Consider the following 18,759-nt stretch of genomic DNA (forward strand, 5'->3'; position numbering starts at 1 on the left):
ATGCCCTTAATCCAACCAGGGTGATGATTGCTTTCTGCAAGGATGTAACTATTAACATCAACTTTTTTATAGTGTGTTTTGGTCTGTATGCTTGAATTATGTATATATATATGTCCAAGTCAAGGAATTCCACTCTATCTTTATCATATTTGGTGGTAAATATCAAATTTTGATTATTTTGATTTAGGTATTATGAAAATTCCTTAAGAGAATCTTCATTTCCCTGCCATATGAATAGAATATCGTCAATATACCGTCTCCAAAGGACCAAATTTGCACCGAGCTCACGCCTACTCCAAATGTTCCTGATCTCCCATAGGCTCATGAACAGGTTTGCGTAGCTCGGCGCAAACTTGGTCCCCATTGCAGTAACACGGCGTTGTAGATAGAATTCTTCTTGAAACCACATGTAGTTGTGAGTAAGTATAAATTTAATCCCTTGAATTATGAATTCAATCTGTGTTTTGTCAATGTCTCCATCTTGCTCTAGGAAGTGTCTAATGCTCTCCATGCCTTGCGTGTGGTCAATTACCGTATATAGAGATGTTACGTCACTGGTGGCAAGCCAGTAATCATCAATCCGCTCCACATCCTGTAAGATGTTGAGGCATTGAGTCGTGTCCCTAATATAGGATTTTTGTTCTTTTACATATTTTTGTAAAAAGTGGTCGATATACTGAGAAAGTGATGATGTCAGGGAATTAATCCCTGAAGTGCTGGGTCTACCTGGAGGGTGGATGCTATTTTTGTGAATTTTCGGCAGGTAGTAAAAAACAGGGATCACTGGATGTTTTGTGTTAATAAATTCAAATTCCTGTTTGTCTAGGATCCCTGTTGACTTGCCTTCCTGAGCTATTGCTGCCTCATCTCTCATCTCCATGTATTAAATATAAAAAATATTACAATAAACAAAGAAGATGTTTATAAGTAATAAACATCTTCTTTGTATTAGTCTAATCATTTTTATATCAAATCTCAGGAGTATGTGAGGGGAGCCCCTGCCTACCCTTACTGCATGTCCCTGGTGCCACATGATGTATTATATATGAATATTAAGTTGTTAATTGTACAGGGAGTTTGGAAAGTCCCAACAGAAGTGACTGTGTGCTAAGTACAGTCCACACATAACCTCACACATTGTCTTTCTCTCACATCCTCATGACATTTGGCCGACATTCCTGTGTGACTGGATCATGCAGCCAACCAAGAAACTGTGCATTGTGGCTGGACCAAGATGCAATATATAGCACCTATCCTTGTGTATTACTGCCTATTTCCCTATAGATTGTAAGCTTGCGAGCAGGGCCTTCCTACCTATATATCTGTCTGTTATTACCCAGTTTTGTTCTATCAATGTTGACAATTGAAAAGCGCAACGGAATATGCTGCGCTATATAAGAAACTGTTAATAAATAAATAAATAAGTGTGTGACAGTCCAAAATTCAAATAGGGCAGTAACATCAACTGCCAGTGAGTCCCAGCCAGCGATGTTTGACAACATTTGGGGTGGCTCCCCTATTTGAATATTGGTTGCACTGAAGCTGTACCTCTGGAGCCACCACTGTCTGTCACACACTCAGCACACAGTCACTGTGGAGGGTCTTGCCAAACTCCTTTTATTAAAGTGTGAGCATAAATGTTCATAGGGCCTGATTCAGAGCCACTCGAAAGTGGCAGCTCATTCGCTCCTAGCGATGTTCGCACAACTGCGCATGCATATGGGTCGTAATACGCATGCGCGAACCAGTCATTGCGGTCGGAAATTGTGTGCTCACAAAATAGCGAATGCCTGATAATTTGAGGGACAGAATGAGGCGTTTGTGGGTGGTAACAGGGGAAGGTGCTTGAAAACGGGGAGTGGAGATCCGAACGCAGGCGTGCCAAATGGTAAAAACGGGCGTTTAAAGGGTGTGCATAATTAACAAAGCAGCGTCATCGACCACATCACTTGGTTGTCTTTTAGCCTGAACTGTTCGCATGATTGCGGTAGGAAAATGCTACCACAAGCACTGCGAGCAGTTCATACGCCTTTCGATGTACTCGATTAATCTAATAAATAGCGGAGATGACGTAGGATGCGAGCGACCAAGGTTTTTTTTAAAAAAATAGCGAGCGCATGTTTCGTTCGCTCGTTCAGACATAGAGGCGTCAACAGACCACAAAGAGCGAGCGCTCTATTTAAATATCCGGCCCCTTTTTCTGACTGAGCGAGCGCAAATAGCGTCCGGCTCTGAATCAGGCCCATAGTTCTTTGAAATGTTTGCATACACTTGGAAATCAATCTAGTATGTGAAGGATGGACATTCAATTATAAACACTTCACATGATAGGGCTTTATAATAGGATACAAGTGCCACTTTTTCAGCGATTTTCCATGTGGATTTTAAACAGTAATATTTTTAAAGGCATATCCAGCTTTAAAAATGTTGTCACTTTAAAACTAGCTGCAAAATCCATAAAAAATGTACAAACTCATATCCTATTACATTCCCCACTTGTTAAATACTGTATATTGGTGGACTCTGAGAACTGATGTAGCTGCGCTCATCTATCCCGCGATGAAAGCGCATCGCGGCATTGATGGCGTGACTAGTGTGCCCGCATGTATGGCGTGCAGGTGCGTATGCATGCCTTAAATTGGGAGAACGCTGGCCACGCCTAGTCACAGCCCAGTGAGACCTGCAGTATGCCGCTATGCTTGTGCCCATGTGCACACGCATCGCAGCAACGATGTAGATGGCTACGCCTGTATTCTACAACTGCACATCACAAACCTGCATGATGCAGCTAATTTTTCCTGCTTGTGTCACCATTGCAGCAAGGGGTGTAGCAAGAACTTTGTGGGCCCCATAGCAACATTTTGAAGGGCCCATATCCCAATTCTTTTAGAGTGACACCTCTCCATAGCAATTGTTAAATTTATGCCCCATAATAGTGCCCTAGTTAATTTTCTGAACCATAGTAGTGGCCTAGCTTACTTTATGAACCATTCTAGTGCCCTCGTTTACATTATGGGCTCTATTTATTAACATTATTTTGACTAAAATAAAGTGAAAAAGGGTGTTTTCACACCCTTTTCACATTATTTTAGTATCACCTATAGTTATTACAAGGCAATTGGAGTAGAATTCGTAAAATTTTTAGTAATCAGATCGCATTTCCCATAATTGTAATGGGAAATGTGATCTGTCTGGTAGTTACTAAAAATAAAATGGGAAAAAAATACCTAGGGAGGTCCTGTGATAATAACGCCACCTGGAGGTGGCGTTATCCAGAGTCTCCCCCGGTTACTGGACTCTTACTCTGCTCTAACGGGCAGAGTCGGGAGTCGGTCCCAGTAATCAGCTGTGTGGTCTAAACAGACCGCAAGCTGATTACTGTAAAAAAAAGAAAGACATTTTTTTTTACTTACCTGACTCCAGGTATCGGTGATCGGGGCTCCGGGTGATGTCCTCCCTCCGGTCAGCTGGTCTCCCATAGTGCACTGTGGCCCAGTCATCAGGCGATCGGGTCCCAGTGCAGTATGGGATATCACCTGACCGGAGGCATGGAGGACATCAGGATCATGCAGGTAAGTGTAATTAAGGGAGGAAGGGGTCACGGGGGTCCGTGATCATGGGGGGTGGGGCTTAACACCGGGGGCAGGGCTTAGCGCCAGAGGGGGTAGCAGCAGCGGTTGGTCGGCGCATGAGCGAGCACTTTGTCACTGTATTTTTTCCGAAAATACCGTGACTAGTGTGCGGATGGGATTTGCAGGGACAGAGCTTTATCGCAAGCTCTGTCTCTGCAAGGGATTTGTAGAAAATCCCTGTGATATTGCCTGAATTCGCAATGCGAACTCAGTTGTTAATTTCACGCTACAATCTGCATTCAATATGCGTTTTGTAGTAAATAGAGCCCTATGTCACATAGAACTCCCAATTCACATTATTAGTGTACCGGAGATTATATTATACCACATTACAGTGCCCCCTGTTCAGGTTATACCATACTATAGTGCATTGAGGTCATAATGTATCACATTATAGTGCCATACATTTCAAATTATGCTACATTACAGTACCTTGAAGTTTATATTAGGCCACACTATAGTGCCTCCACTTCATATTATACCACATTACAAAGTCCCAGTTCAAATTATAACATTATAATGCCTTATATCTTATATTATACAACATAATAATAAGCAGGTTAGATTATGCAACATCACATGCTCTCCAGTTCAGATTATGACACAATACAGTGTCCCCTTACCATTATAACATCAACTACACATACCTCTCACTGAAAATGGAATGTCAGCCCATTCAGGCTGGACAACGGGTCGGACCCATTTCAACTTGAAAAGGCCGACAGGCTGAAACGCGTTGTGTTTGACACGTGATTCATTACAGCAACCCAGCATTACCAGCAAGCACCCGGGCAGCAGCAGCAGATTGCTGGCGCACGCACACTGTGGATACTGACATCAATCCTGGCAGACAGGCACCCAGGAGGAGAAGTGGTGACTGTAAGCCGCGTGTGGAGGCAGGAGGTGATTAGAGACACTGCACGAGCGGGACAATACTCTGCCCACGGTAAGGTAAGGACAGGTGTGCAGGACGCCGCCCCTGCCTCATACTACACCAGCTTGCACACCTCCTTGCAGTGTCACCATCTTTTAGTGAGGGAACGTATGATACTCTCATACGGCAGGTCAGCCCTCACTGAGGGTATACCCACACCCTACTCTATCCTGCATAGGACATGCTCTACGCTCGCTGGAAACTGCATTTACCATCACAGCCATATGGGTTGTCACATTGGTGATAATAGGGAGACGTAGGCACATAGTGCTATATGGAAAGGGACCCCCTTTAGGGGTCACCTTATGTAACCTGCAACCCACATACAAGGTGTAGGAGTATACCAATACTCAGAGACATTCCCTACACCATAGGGATATTACTCAGTTTGCCTATAGGGATACGTAGACACCAACTGGTGTACTACGGAAAGAGGCACCCTAAAGGAGCTTTCTTACCCAGTACCAGATTAAGGTCCACATGGGCCTGTAGCTGAAATTTATGAAGGACCTATTTGAGTGGCTGCAAGGGGGTGTGACTAGCGCTGCAGTAGTGTGAATAGTGATGTGGGGGTGTGGTTTGCACAGATGGTGTGGTATCTGGAGAGTGGGGTGACTAGCGCCTACCTTCAAAAACCCTCTATCTCCCTCCCCTCTTTGCTTAATGTGATAGTCTACAAATGAATGTGTTAATGTTACTGTAATATGAAAAAATAAAAATGGCACTTAAAGTTGATGTAAATGTAAAACCCCTCTACCATGCGGGTCACTTAGTGATGTCATGATTGGGAAATCGTTCTATATGCAAAAAGAGAGACCTTACCTTACTAATAGCTATAGGGGCATATCTATTAAAATATGTGGTCTGCCCCAGAAAATTAAGAATCCTAAATGCCGCAAATTGTGGCAATAAAGAGTCTTGTTCCGCTCAGATAATCCATTTTAATCACTTGGACAAGGGCTCCGATAAGAGCCCAACCCGGCAATGAGGAAGAAGTAAAGTGAACGTATCTGCAATCATATTACTTCTATCTACAGACCCCCTTGCGGCTACTGGAAAGCGGCACATGCGCAGCAATCACAAGGTGCCGTAGATAGAAATAATGTGAGTGCGGATGCAAAGTGCTTTGGCACATCCTGTAGCCCACCAGAGAGGGATTATAAAATCCCTTTTTTGAAGGACAGCCCCATAGCAGGTGAAGATGGTATTAACCCATGCAGACAAGATCCACAAAGCTTTGTGGATCTTGTTAAAGTATGGGGTTGCATGCTGAGTGAGCAGGTGGATGGAAAACAGGAGATATCTTCAATATCTCCTGCTTTTCTCTTTTGGAAAAATTCATAAAGCGTTTTGGGACATACTGCAGCCCACCAGAGAGGGATTGCAAGATCCCTTTTTAGCAGGGCAGGACAGGACGGTTGCTGCTGGAGCCAGCAGATGGAGATATCTCCTCCTTTGCTCTTTGGAACAGCTGATGGATACTTAATTCTGCCCTTAAACATTGCAGGGGACGGGTATGGAATGCCCTAACCCTCCCCCTAACCACAGTACTTACTTTCAGATGCCGGCACCGGTATTCTGACAAGTGTTGGGATTCCGGTGTCAGCATTCTGACCGCCAAAATCCCCGTGGTTGGGATATTGACCACATTCCCATTCCAGAAACTGCAATCTCTGCATATTTTAAGAGCAGAATTGATTAAAATATATATCTCTCTAGTGTAGTGAGAATATATTAGACCTGGACACCACTGTGAGAACTAAAAAAAAAAAAGTTATATTTATATTACTTTATATTTATATTATATTGACTTACAATTTATATTTATTTTATAGTAATATTTATATTACAAATAATATTTCTATTACTCAGAGCGGCACTATGGGCATATAAAAATTTTCAAAAACTAGCCTGAAGAAAGGAGTTAAAGTTGACCATCTTTTATGTATCCTGAGTGCCATTGTCACCCTCCTGTTGCTTGTACCATTGCATATATATATACTGTATATATATATATATATATATATATATATATATATTATAAAAAAAAATTCTAGGAACAAAAAAAGGGCACGCAATTGTAAAGTGTATGAAAAACGATATAATATAAAAGCAATCAGTTGTGTACATTCAAAGTTTGAAACAAACAGCATGGGACTAGCCACGTGTCAGTTGCTGATCTCCAAGGACTTGTTAGCGCCACTCCTCGGCAGGATTGCTCTCCGGTAATGCTCTGTGGGGGGAATTAAATTCAATGCGATGTTGAATAGCCACGGGAGGGAGCTGCCGCAGCTATTCAATACACCGCGCTGTTTGGGCGTGCTAAGGATTTCTTCTCGCACCCCCCTGGGGATGCGAGGAGAAATCTGGCCAAAGTGCCGGGCGCGCAACTATTTTTCAGCTTAGCGCAGCGCTAACAGCCGCACGCCTGCACTTTGGTCATAGAATGCCAGTTAACGCGCCTTGAATTGAATTGCCCCCTGTGTTCCAGAGTCCCTGCCGGTTAACTGAACACAGAGCATAACTGATTGCTTTGTAACTATAACGTTTTCATACCCTTTACAATTGTGTGCCCCTTTTAAGTTCCTAGAATACACAATACCAGGCTGGGTGAAGCCCTTAAGAGAAGCACCACTTTGAAAGTCATGAACTAAGGCAAGCACAAGTTTTCTCATTGCACAATTATGCAATTTTTCACATACACACACACACACACACACACACACACACACACACACACACACACACACACACACACATATATACACACCACATATACTGTACAGTATATACACTTATATTTAGATACTACATATACAATATACACTCATATATTTACAAATATATATATATATATTAGGGGTGAGCGGGTTCGGATTTCTGAAATCCGAACCCCCCCGAGCCCCCCCGATCCGAGTCCGATCCGAGTCAGGCTCGACTTTTCCCGCCTGACTCGGATCTGAAATCGAGGCAAAACATCATCATCCCGCCTTCCGAGTCTCGCGGGTTTTGGATCCTATATAAGGTACCCGCGTCGGCGCCATTTTCTCACTCGGCTGTGGACAGTGAAGAGGGAGGGTGGGAGTTAGGGCTGTGTAGTGTAGTGTAGTGCTGCTGTTGTCCACTACTTCAAAGTCCATAGGGGCTGGCTGTGTTGTGCTGTGCTGCTGTAGTTAATAGGGGCTGTGTCCACTACTTCAAAGTCCATAGGGGCTGGCTGGACTGTGTTGTGCAGTCAGTTCTCCATAGGGGCTGTGACCACTCCAAAGTCCTGTGCAGTGTCCCAGTCCTAAAGGAGTGCTGTAGTGTTGTCCAGGGGGTGCTCTGTCCATCAGGGGTGCTCCCCCCAAGTGCTAAAAAAATAATATATTTTCTGTGTTTGTGAATTGTGTGCGCAGTAGCCGCACGTGCATCAACAAAGTAGTGCCAAGCGTGCGCCTGTGTCATAAGTAAAGGGCCGGCTGGCTTGACCGTTAAGGGTGCTGTAACCCCCGAAAGTACACTCCAGTCCAAACCAAAAAAAAAATAATTTTCTGTGTTTGTGAATTGTGTGCGCAGTAGCCGCACATGCATCAACAAAGTAGTGCCAAGCGTGCGCCTGTGTCATAAGTAAAGGGCCGGCTGGCTTGACCGTTAAAGGGTGCTGTAACCCCCAAAGTACACTCCAGTCCAAACCAAAAAAAAAATTATTTTCTGTGTTTGTGAATTGTGTGCGCAGTAGCCGCACGTGCATCAACAAAGTAGTGCCAAGCGTGCGCCTGTGTCATAAGTAAAGGGCCGGCTGGCTTGACCGTTAAAGGGTGCTGTAACCCCCGAAAGTACACTCCAGTCCAAACCAAAAAAAAATTATTTTCTGTGTTTGTGAATTGTGTGCGCAGTAGCCGCACGTGCATCAACAAAGTAGTGCCAAGCGTGCGCCTGTGTCATAAGTAAAGGGCCGGCTGGCTTGACCGTTAAAGGGTGCTGTAACCCCCAAAGTACACTCAAGTGCAAACCAAAAAAAAAATATTTTCTGTGTTTGTGAATTGTGTGCGCAGTAGCCGCACGTGCATCAACAAAGTAGTGCCAAGCGTGCGCCTGTGTCATAAGTAAAGGGCCGGCTGGCTTGACCGTTAAAGGGTGCTGTAACCCCCAAAGTACACTCCAGTCCAAACCAAAAAAAAAATTATTTTCTGTGTTTGTGAATTGTGTGCGCAGTAGCCGCACGTGCATCAACAAAGTAGTGCCAAGCGTGCGCCTGTGTCATAAGTAAAGGGCCGGCTGGCTTGACCGTTAAAGGGTGCTGTAACCCCCAAAGTACACTCCAGTCCAAACCAAAAAAAATATTATTTTCTGTGTTTGTGAATTGTGTGCGCAGTAGCCGCACGTGCATCAACAAAGTAGTGCCAAGCGTGCGCCTGTGTCATAAGTAAAGGGCCGGCTGGCTTGACCATTAAAGGGTGCTGTAACCCCCAAAGTACACTCCAGTCCAAACCAAAAAAAAAATTATTTTCTGTGTTTGTGAATTGTGTGCGCAGTAGCCGCACGTGCATCAACAAAGTAGTGCCAAGCGTGCGCCTGTGTCATAAGTAAAGGGCCGGCTGGCTTGACCGTTAAAGGGTGCTGTAACCCCCAAAGTACACTCCAGTCCAAACCAAAAAAAAAATTATTTTCTGTGTTTGTGAATTGTGTGCGCAGTAGCCGCACGTGCATCAACAAAGTAGTGCCAAGCGTGCGCCTGTGTCATAAGTAAAGGGCCGGCTGGCTTGACCGTTAAAGGATGCTGTAACCCCCGAAAGTACACTCCAGTCCAAACCAAAAAAAAATTATTTTCTGTGTTTGTGAATTGTGTGCGCAGTAGCCGCACGTGCATCAACAAAGTAGTGCCAAGCGTGCGCCTGTGTCATAAGTAAAGGGCCGGCTGGCTTGACCGTTAAAGGGTGCTGTAACCCCCGAAAGTACACTCCAGTCCAAACCAAAAAAAAATTATTTTCTGTGTTTGTGAATTGTGTGCGCAGTAGCCGCATGTGCATCAACAAAGTAGTGCCAAGCATGCGCCTGTGTCATAAGTAAAGGGCCGGCTGGCTTGACCGTTAAAGGGTGCTGTAACCCCCAAAGTACACTCCAGTCCAAACCAAAAAAAAAATTATTTTCTGTGTTTGTGAATTGTGTGCGCAGTAGCCGCACGTGCATCAACAAAGTAGTGCCAAGCGTGCGCCTGTGTCATAAGTAAAGGGCCGGCTGGCTTGACCGTTAAAGGGTGCTGTAACCCCCAAAGTACACTCAAGTCCAAACCAAAAAAAAAATTATTTTCTGTGTTTGTGAATTGTGTGCGCAGTAGCCGCACGTGCATCAACAAAGTAGTGCCAAGCGTGCGCCTGTGTCATAAGTAAAGGGCCGGCTGGCTTGACCGTTAAAGGGTGCTGTAACCCCCAAAGTACACTCCAGTCCAAACCAAAAAAAAAATTATTTTCTGTGTTTGTGAATTGTGGGCGCAGTAGCCGCACGTGCATCAACAAAGTAGTGCCAAGCGTGCGCCTGTGTCATAAGTAAAGGGCCGGCTGGCTTGACCATTAAAGGTTGCTGTAACCCCCAAAGTACACTCCAGTCCAAACCAAAAAAAATATTATTTTCTGTGTTTGTGAATTGTGTGCGCAGTAGCCGCACGTGCATCAACAAAGTAGTGCCAAGCGTGCGCCTGTGTCATAAGTAAAGGGCCGGCTGGCTTAACTGTTAAAGGGTGCTGTAACCCCCAAAGTACACTCCAGTCCAAACCAAAAAAAAAATTATTTTCTGTGTTTGTGAATTGTGTGCGCAGTAGACGCACGTGCATCAACAAAGTAGTGCCAAGCGTGCGCCTGTGTCATAAGTAAAGGGCCGGCTGGCTTGACCGTTAAAGGGTGCTGTAACCCCCGAAAGTACACTCCAGTCCAAACCAAAAAAAAAATTATTTTCTGTGTTTGTGAATTGTGTGCGCAGTAGCCGCACGTGCATCAACAAAGTAGTGCCAAGCGTGCGCCTGTGTCATAAGTAAAGGGCCAGCTGGCTTGACCATTAAAGGGTGCTGTAACCCCCAAAGTACACTCCAGTCCAAACTAAAAAAAAAAATATTTTCTGTGTTTGTGAATTGTGTGCGCAGTAGCCGCACGTGCATCAACAAAGTAGTGCCAAGCGTGCGCCTGTGTCATAAGTAAAGGGCCGGCTGGCTTGACCGTTAAAGGGTGCTGTAACCCCCGAAAGTACACTCCAGTCCAAACCAAAAAAAAAAATATTTTCTGTGTTTGTGAATTGTGTGCGCAGTAGCCGCACGTGCATCAACAAAGTAGTGCCAAGCGTGCGCCTGTGTCATAAGTAAAGGGCCGGCTGGCTTGACCGTTAAAGGGTGCTGTAACCCCCGAAAGTACACTCCAGTCCAAACCAAAAAAAAAATATTTTCTGTGTTTGTGAATTGTGTGCGCAGAAGCCGCACGTGCATCAACAAAGTAGTGCCAAGCGTGCGCCTGTGTCATAAGTAAAGGGCCGGCTGGCTTGACCGTTAAAGGGTGCTGTAACCCCCGAAAGTACACTCCAGTCCAAACCAAAAAAAATTAATTTTCTGTGTTTGTGAATTGTGTGCGCAGTAGCCGCACGTGCATCAACAAAGTAGTGCCAAGCGTGCGCCTGTGTCATAAGTAAAGGGCCGGCTGGCTTGACCGTTAAAGGGTGCTGTAACCCCCAAAGTACACTCAAGTCCAAACCAAAAAAAAAATTATTTTCTGTGTTTGTGAATTGTGTGCGCAGTAGCCGCACGTGCATCAACAAAGTAGTGCCAAGCGTGCGCCTGTGTCATAAGTAAAGGGCCGGCTGGCTTGACCGTTAAAGGGTGCTGTAACCCCCAAAGTACACTCCAGTCCAAACCAAAAAAAAAATTATTTTCTGTGTTTGTGAATTGTGTGCGCAGTAGCCGCACGTGCATCAACAAAGTAGTGCCAAGCGTGCGCCTGTGTCATAAGTAAAGGGCCGGCTGGCTTGACCGTTAAAGGGTGCTGTAACCCCCGAAAGTACACTCCAGTCCAAACCAAAAAAAATTTATTTTCTGTGTTTGTGAATTGTGTGCGCAGTAGCCGCACGTGCATCAACAAAGTAGTGCCAAGCGTGCGCCTGTGTCATAAGTAAAGGGCCGGCTGGCTTGACCGTTAAAGGGTGCTGTAACCCCCGAAAGTACACTCCAGTCCAAACCAAAAAAAAATTATTTTCTGTGTTTGTGAATTGTGTGCGCAGTAGCCGCACGTGCATCAACAAAGTAGTGCCAAGCGTGCGCCTGTGTCATAAGTAAAGGGCCGGCTGGCTTGACCGTTAAAGGGTGCTGTAACCCCCGAAAGTACACTCCAGTCCAAACCAAAAAAAAATTATTTTCTGTGTTTGTGAATTGTGTGCGCAGTAGCCGCACGTGCATCAACAAAGTAGTGCCAAGCGTGCGCCTGTGTCATAAGTAAAGGGCCGGCTGGCTTGACCGTTAAAGGGTGCTGTAACCCCCAAAGTACACTCAAGTCCAAACCAAAAAAAAAATTATTTTCTGTGTTTGTGAATTGTGTGCGCAGTAGCCGCACGTGCATCAACAAAGTAGTGCCAAGCGTGCGCCTGTGTCATAAGTAAAGGGCCGGCTGGCTTGACCATTAAAGGGTGCTGTAACCCCCGAAAGTACACTCCAGTCCAAACCAAAAAAAATTTATTTTCTGTGTTTGTGAATTGTGTGCGCAGTAGCCGCACGTGCATCAACAAAGTAGTGCCAAGCGTGCGCCTGTGTCATAAGTAAAGGGCCGGCTGGCTTGACCGTTAAAGGGTGCTGTAACCCCCGAAAGTACACTCCAGTCCAAACCAAAAAAAAATTATTTTCTGTGTTTGTGAATTGTGTGCGCAGTAGCCGCACGTGCATCAACAAAGTAGTGCCAAGCGTGCGCCTGTGTCATAAGTAAAGGGCCGGCTGGCTTGACCGTTAAAGGGTGCTGTAACCCCCAAAGTACACTCAAGTCCAAACCAAAAAAAAAATTATTTTCTGTGTTTGTGAATTGTGTGCGCAGTAGCCGCACGTGCATCAACAAAGTAGTGCCAAGCGTGCGCCTGTGTCATAAGTAAAGGGCCGGCTGGCTTGACCGTTAAAGGGTGCTGTAACCCCCAAAGTACACTCCAGTCCAAACCAAAAAAAAAATTATTTTCTGTGTTTGTGAATTGTGTGCGCAGTAGCCGCACGTGCATCAACAAAGTAGTGCCAAGCGTGCGCCTGTGTCATAAATAAAGGGCCGGCTGGCTTGACCGTTAAAGGGTGCTGTAACCCCCAAAGTACACTCAAGTCCAAACCAAAAAAAAAATTATTTTCTGTGTTTGTGAATTGTGTGCGCAGTAGCCGCACGTGCTTCAACAAAGTAGTGCCAAGCGTGCGCCTGTGTCATAAGTAAATGGCCGGCTGGCTTGACCGTTAAAGGGTGCTGTAAACCCCAAAGTACACTCCAGTCCAAACCAAAAAAAAAATTATTTTCTGTGTTTGTGAATTGTGGGCGCAGTAGCAGCACGTGCATCAACAAAGTAGTGCCAAGCGTGCGCCTGTGTCATATGTAAAGGGCCGGCTGGCTTGACCATTAAAGGGTGCTGTAACCCCCAAAGTACACTCCAGTCCAAACCAAAAAATTTTTTATTTTCTGTGTTTGTGAATTGTGTGCGCAGTAGCCGCACGTGCATCAACAAAGTAGTGCCAAGCGTGCGCCTGTGTCATAAGTAAAGGGCCGGCTGGCTTGACCGTTAAAGGGTGCTGTAACCCCCAAAGTACACTCCAGTCCAAACCAAAAAAAAATTATTTTCTGTGTTTGTGAATTGTGTGCGCAGTAGACGCACGTGCATCAACAAAGTAGTGCCAAGCGTGCGCCTGTGTCATAAGTAAAGGGCCGGCTGGCTTGACCGTTAAAGGGTGCTGTTACCCCCAAAGTACACTCCAGTCCAAACCAAAAAAAATATTATTTTCTGTGTTTGTGAATTGTGTGCGCAGTAGCCGCACGTGCATCAACAAAGTAGTGCCAAGCGTGCGCCTGTGTCATAAGTAAAGGGCCAGCTGGCTTGACTGTTAAAGGGTGCTGTAACCCCCAAAGTACACTCCAGTCCAAACCAAAAAAAAAATTATTTTCTGTGTTTGTGAATTGTGTGCACAGTAGCCGCACGTGCATCAACAAAATAGTGCCAAGCGTGCGCCTGTGTCATAAGTAAAGGGCCGGCTGGCTTGACCATTAAAGGGTGCTGTAACCCCCGAAAGTACACTCCAGTCCAAACCAAAAAAAAATTATTTTCTGTGTTTGTGAATTGTGTGGGCAGTAGCCGCACGTGCATCAACAAAGTAGTGCCAAGCGTGCGCCTGTGTCATAAGTAAAGGGCCAGCTGGCTTGACCGTTAAAGGGTGCTGTAACCCCTGAAAGTACACTCCAGTCCAAACCAAAAAAAAATTATTTTCTGTGTTTGTGAATTGTGTGCGCAGTAGCCGCACGTGCATCAACAAAGTAGTGCCAAGCGTGCGCCTGTGTCATAAGTAAAGGGCCGGCTGGCTTGACCGTTAAAGGGTGCTGTAACCCCCAAAGTACACTCCAGTCCAAACCAAAAAAAAAATTATTTTCTGTGTTTGTGAATTGTGTGCGCAGTAGCCGCACGTGCATCAACAAAGTAGTGCCAAGCGTGCGCCTGTGTCATAAGTAAAGGGCCGGCTGGCTTGACCGTTAAAGGGTTCTGTAACCCCCGAAAGTACACTCCAGTCCAAACCAAAAAAAAATTATTTTCTGTGTTTGTGAATTGTGTGCGCAGTAGCCGCACGTGCATCAACAAAGTAGTGCCAAGCGTGCGCCTGTGTCATAAGTAAAGGGCCGGCTGGCTTGACCATTAAAGGGTGCTGTAACCCCCGAAAGTACACTCCAGTCCAAACCAAAAAAAAATTATTTTCTGTGTTTGTGAATTGTGTGCGCAGTAGCCGCACGTGCATCAACAAAGTAGTGCCAAGCGTGCGCCTGTGTCATAAGTAAAGGGCCGGCTGGCTTGACCGTTAAAGGGTGCTGTAACCCCCGAAAGTACACTCCAGTCCAAACCAAAAAAAAATTATTTTCTGTGTTTGTGAATTGTGTGCGCAGTAGCCGCACGTGCATCAACAAAGTAGTGCCAAGCGTGCGCCTGTGTCATAAGTAAAGGGCCGGCTGGCTTGACCGTTAAAGGGTGCTGTAACCCCCAAAGTACACTCAAGTCCAAACCAAAAAAAAAATTATTTTCTGTGTTTGTGAATTGTGTGCGCAGTAGCCGCACGTGCATCAACAAAGTAGTGCCAAGCGTGCGCCTGTGTCATAAGTAAAGGGCCGGCTGGCTTGACTGTTAAAGGGTGCTGTAACCCCCAAAGTACACTCCAGTCCAAACCAAAAAAAAAATTATTTTCTGTGTTTGTGAATTGTGTGCGCAGTAGCCGCACGTGCATCAACAAAGTAGTGCCAAGCGTGCGCCTGTGTCATAAGTAAAGGGCCGGCTGGCTTGACCGTTAAAGGGTGCTGTAACCCCCAAAGTACACTCCAGTCCAAACCAAAAAAAAAATTATTTTCTGTGTTTGTGAATTGTGTGCGCAGTAGCCGCACGTGCATCAACAAAGTAGTGCCAAGCGTGCGCCTGTGTCATAAGTAAAGGGCCGGCTGGCTTGACCGTTAAAGGGTGCTGTAACCCCCGAAAGTACACTCCAGTCCAAACCAAAAAAAATTTATTTTCTGTGTTTGTGAATTGTGTGCGCAGTAGCCGCACGTGCATCAACAAAGTAGTGCCAAGCGTGTGCCTGTGTCATAAGTAAAGGGCCGGCTGGCTTGACCGTTAAAGGGTGCTGTAACCCCCGAAAGTACACTCCAGTCCAAACCAAAAAAAAATTATTTTCTGTGTTTGTGAATTGTGTGCGCAGTAGCCGCACGTGCATCAACAAAGTAGTGCCAAGCGTGCGCCTGTGTCATAAGTAAAGGGCCGGCTGGCTTGACCGTTAAAGGGTGCTGTAACCCCCGAAAGTACACTCCAGTCCAAACCAAAAAAAAATTATTTTCTGTGTTTGTGAATTGTGTGCGCAGTAGCCGCACGTGCATCAACAAAGTAGTGCCAAGCGTGCGCCTGTGTCATAAGTAAAGGGCCGGCTGGCTTGACCGTTAAAGGGTGCTGTAACCCCCAAAGTACACTCAAGTCCAAACCAAAAAAAAAATTATTTTCTGTGTTTGTGAACTGTGTGCGCAGTAGCCGCACGTGCATCAACAAAGTAGTGCCAAGCGTGCGCCTGTGTCATAAGTAAAGGGCCGGCTGGCTTGACCGTTAAAGGGTGCTGTAACCCCCAAAGTACACTCCAGTCCAAACCAAAAAAAAATTATTTTCTGTGTTTGTGAATTGTGTGCGCAGTAGCCGCACGTGCATCAACAAAGTAGTGCCAAGCGTGCGCCTGTGTCATAAGTAAAGGGCCGGCTGGCTTGACCGTTAAAGGGTGCTGTAACCCCCAAAGTACACTCCAGTCCAAACCAAAAAAAAAATTATTTTCTGTGTTTGTGAATTGTGTGCGCAGTAGCCGCACGTGCATCAACAAAGTAGTGCCAAGCGTGCGCCTGTGTCATAAGTAAAGGGCCGGCTGGCTTGACCGTTAAAGGGTGCTGTAACCCCCGAAAGTACACTCCAGTCCAAACCAAAAAAAATTTATTTTCTGTGTTTGTGAATTGTGTGCGCAGTAGCCGCACGTGCATCAACAAAGTAGTGCCAAGCGTGCGCCTGTGTCATAAGTAAAGGGCCGGCTGGCTTGACCGTTAAAGGGTGCTGTAACCCCCGAAAGTACACTCCAGTCCAAACCAAAAAAAAATTATTTTCTGTGTTTGTGAATTGTGTGCGCAGTAGCCGCACGTGCATCAACAAAGTAGTGCCAAGCGTGCGCCTGTGTCATAAGTAAAGGGCCGGCTGGCTTGACCGTTAAAGGGTGCTGTAACCCCCGAAAGTACACTCCAGTCCAAACCAAAAAAAAATTATTTTCTGTGTTTGTGAATTGTGTGCGCAGTAGCCGCACGTGCATCAACAAAGTAGTGCCAAGCGTGCGCCTGTGTCATAAGTAAAGGGCCGGCTGGCTTGACCGTTAAAGGGTGCTGTAACCCCCAAAGTACACTCAAGTCCAAACCAAAAAAAAAATTATTTTCTGTGTTTGTGAATTGTGTGCGCAGTAGCCGCACGTGCATCAACAAAGTAGTGCCAAGCGTGCGCCTGTGTCATAAGTAAAGGGCCGGCTGGCTTGACCGTTAAAGGGTGCTGTAACCCCCAAAGTACACTCCAGTCCAAACCAAAAAAAAAATTATTTTCTGTGTTTGTGAATTGTGTGCGCAGTAGCCGCACGTGCATCAACAAAGTAGTGCCAAGCGTGCGCCTGTGTCATAAATAAAGGGCCGGCTGGCTTGACCGTTAAAGGGTGCTGTAACCCCCAAAGTACACTCAAGTCCAAACCAAAAAAAAAATTATTTTCTGTGTTTGTGAATTGTGTGCGCAGTAGCCGCACGTGCTTCAACAAAGTAGTGCCAAGCGTGCGCCTGTGTCATAAGTAAATGGCCGGCTGGCTTGACCGTTAAAGGGTGCTGTAAACCCCAAAGTACACTCCAGTCCAAACCAAAAAAAAAATTATTTTCTGTGTTTGTGAATTGTGGGCGCAGTAGCAGCACGTGCATCAACAAAGTAGTGCCAAGCGTGCGCCTGTGTCATATGTAAAGGGCCGGCTGGCTTGACCATTAAAGGGTGCTATAACCCCCAAAGTACACTCCAGTCCAAACCAAAAAAAATATTATTTTCTGTGTTTGTGAATTGTGTGCGCAGTAGCCGCACGTGCATCAACAAAGTAGTGCCAAGCGTGCGCCTGTGTCATAAGTAAAGGGCCGGCTGGCTTGACCGTTAAAGGGTGCTGTAACCCCCAAAGTACACTCCAGTCCAAACCAAAAAAAAATTATTTTCTGTGTTTGTGAATTGTGTGCGCAGTAGACGCACGTGCATCAACAAAGTAGTGCCAAGCGTGCGCCTGTGTCATAAGTAAAGGGCTGGCTGGCTTGACCGTTAAAGGGTGCTGTAACCCCCAAAGTACACTCCAGTCCAAACCAAAAAAAATATTATTTTCTGTGTTTGTGAATTGTGTGCGCAGTAGCCGCACGTGCATCAACAAAGTAGTGCCAAGCGTGCGCCTGTGTCATAAGTAAAGGACCGGCTGGCTTGACCGTTAAAGGGTGCTGTAACCCCCGAAAGTACACTCCAGTCCAAACCAAAAAAAAATTATTTTCTGTGTTTGTGAATTGTGTGCGCAGTAGCCGCACGTGCATCAACAAAGTAGTGCCAAGCGTGCGCCTGTGTCATAAGTAAAGGGCCAGCTGGCTTGACCGTTAAAGGGTGCTGTAACCCCTGAAAGTACACTCCAGTCCAAACCAAAAAAAAATTATTTTCTGTGTTTGTGAATTGTGTGCGCAGTAGCCGCACGTGCATCAACAAAGTAGTGCCAAGCGTGCGCCTGTGTCATAAGTAAAGGGCCGGCTGGCTTGACCGTTAAAGGGTGCTGTAACCCCCAAAGTACACTCCAGTCCAAACCAAAAAAAAAATTATTTTCTGTGTTTGTGAATTGTGTGCGCAGTAGCCGCACGTGCATCAACAAAGTAGTGGCAAGCGTGCGCCTGTGTCATAAGTAAAGGGCTGGCTGGCTTGACCGTTAAAGGGTTCTGTAACCCCCGAAAGTACACTCAAGTCCAAACCAAAAAAAAATTATTTTCTGTGTTTGTGAATTGTGTGCGCAGTAGCCGCACGTGCATCAACAAAGTAGTGCCAAGCGTGCGCCTGTGTCATAAGTAAAGGGCCGGCTGGCTTGACCATTAAAGGGTGCTGTAACCCCCAAAAGTACACTCCAGTCCAAACCAAAAAAAAATTATTTTCTGTGTTTGTGAATTGTGTGCGCAGTAGCCGCACGTGCATCAACAAAGTAGTGCCAAGCGTGCGCCTGTGTCATAAGTAAAGGGCCGGCTGGCTTGACCGTTAAAGGGTGCTGTAACTCCCGAAAGTACACTCCAGTCCAAACCAAAAAAAAATTATTTTCTGTGTTTGTGAATTGTGTGCGCAGTAGCCGCACGTGCATCAACAAAGTAGTGCCAAGCGTGCGCCTGTGTCATAAGTAAAGGGCCGGCTGGCTTGACCGTT

Source organism: Taudactylus pleione, unplaced genomic scaffold, assembly GCF_031769625.1.
Source record: "Taudactylus pleione unplaced genomic scaffold, aTauple2 ptg000392l, whole genome shotgun sequence".
Classification (NCBI taxonomy): Eukaryota; Metazoa; Chordata; class Amphibia; order Anura; family Myobatrachidae; genus Taudactylus; species Taudactylus pleione.